Below are 2405 nucleotides of genomic sequence, written 5' to 3' on the forward strand. Positions count from 1 at the left end.
TCTTCCCTCCCTGAGATATTTTTTTTTCTTCTGAGACAGGGTCTCACCGTTTATCCCTGGCTAGCTACGTGAATGTGGACCAGGATGGCCTGGAACCTGTGGCAATCCTATTGCCTCTCTGCCTGCTGTGCTGGAATTATAAGCATGAGACATCATGCCCAGCTGCTCGTGCTATCTTGAGGGGATTCTTTAGATCTTCTGACTGAGGAATCGTGAGTGTTCTCCCCAGGTTTGGGTCCAAGGCTAAATTGTCCCGCCCAAGCTCAAACTCCTGTAGCTCCAGGCGCTACTGGATAAACGCCCTCTGCCGGCGGCAGAGGAGGCCAAGGGGTTGCTTCTGTAGCTTGTTGCAACACATTGCGCCTGCGTGGCAAAACGAAATGAAGAAACCCTGCCCATTTACTGGGGGAGCCTTAGCGTCCCATGGGGCTGGGCAGACAGAGAGCCGATATTTGGGAGCCGCGGGCCCGAGATTGTCTGTTAGGTTCCTAGGTGGGGCCAAGTGGGTATACTTCAGGACAAAAGCCTAGGAGGTGAGGCCTTAGGTTACCCTAGTGTAGTCTTCCCTGCAGTGGCTCTCAAGCTTCCTAACTGCGCCCCTTTGATCCAGTTCCTCGTGCTGTGGTGACCCCCCCCCCCACCATAAAATCAGTTTCCTTGCTTCTTCATTACGTCATTTTGCTACCATTAGGAATCGTAATGCAAATCGTTCTGGAGACAGAGGCTTGTCAAATGGGGTGTAACTCACAGGTTCAAAACTGCTGTTTTCAAGTTTCTGTGATAGAGGATTGTCAGAAGTTTTGTTCACCTGTGGTGATTTAACGCTTGGGAGGCTGAGGCAGAAGATTGTCACTAGTTCCTGGTTAAAAAACAAACAAACAAACAAAAAAACACAACACAACCTTAATTTCTCAATATTATTAATGGTATAAGTAATAGATAAGTAAATACTAAAATAGGAGCCAGGAGGTAGAGGAGGCCCTTGGATTGTCTTTACCTTTTTAAAATATTTTTTGAAGGCCGGGCAGTGGTGGTGCACACCTTTAACCCCAGCACTCCAGGCAGAGACAGGTGGATCTCAGAGTTCAAGGCCAGCCTGTTCTATGGAACAAGTTCCAGGAGAGGCTCCAAAGCTACACAGGGAAGCTATGTCTCGAAAAAAACTATATGTGTGTGTGTATGTATGTATATATATATATATGTATATATGTGTGTGGTGTATATGTATATATATGTGTGTGTATGTATATGTGTGTGTGTGTGTGTATATATATATATATATATAGATAGATAGAGAGAGAGAGAGAGAGAGAGAGAGAGAGAGAGAGAGCGCCAAGGTCTCATTTGTATGTTTGTATGTCTGACTGATTAGTTATGTAGACCAGGCTGGCTTGGAACCCCCAGAGACTCACCTTCCTCTGACTCTGAGTTCTAAAATTAAAGGCATGGGTCATCATGTCCAGCTCAATTTAACTTATTAGTCATTTGCCTTTAAACAGGTTTGAGGGAGAAGACATCACACTTCAATTTAAGCAAACACTTTCTACTGTCAGACTTCTCTCTTTCTGTACAGTAGGCCACGAATCCATAGGCAAGGGCCCCACCAGCTTGGGCTCCTTCGTATCAGTTTAATTACTTTATTTAATGATTTAAAATAGTTTTGTTGTTTTTGTTTGACACAAAGTCTCAGTATGTATCCCTGACCGTTCTTGAACTCACTGTAGAGAAGTGGCCTTGAACTGCCAGAGTTCTAACGTCCCTCTTCTTAACTCCGCGAGCTCTGCCAGCGCTTGGTACAGGTCTACATGTAAACAAAACATTCACAGAAATAAAAACACCTCCAAACACCCTCTGAGGATCTGTGTCACACATGGCTGTAAAAGCAGGAAGGGACGGGCACAGGAGTGTATCAAGGGCACAGAGGGAGGCTAGTGCAAGACCCCTGCAGGTACAGGTGAGGGCATAAAAAGAAAAACTAGTGTCATTTCTAGCACCCTGTGCCAAGGCCTACTCTGGAGAGATTAAAGGCATAAAAATGGATGGATGAGTGGCCGGGCAGTGGTGGCACACGCCTTTAATCCCAGCATTCAGAGGCTGGTGAATCTCTGTGAGTTCAAGGCCAGCCTGATCTACAAAGCGAGTTCCAGGACAGGCTCCAAAAGCTACAGAGAAACCCTGTCTTGACACCCCTCCCCCACACACACCGAGAAAAAAAGATGAATGGACAGAAGGAAATAATACATGGTGGCTTACACCTGTAATCCTAGCACTCAGGGGGCAGAGGAAGGAGGACTGCTAGGAGTTCAAGCCCAGCCTGCACTATCCAGTAATCAGACCATCCAAGACTACACAGCATGATCCTGTCCCAAAAAAGAATAGTTTTTTTGTTGTTTTGTTTTGTTTTT

This window comes from Microtus ochrogaster, chromosome 10, assembly GCF_000317375.1.
Source record: "Microtus ochrogaster isolate Prairie Vole_2 chromosome 10, MicOch1.0, whole genome shotgun sequence".
Classification (NCBI taxonomy): domain Eukaryota; kingdom Metazoa; phylum Chordata; class Mammalia; order Rodentia; family Cricetidae; genus Microtus; species Microtus ochrogaster.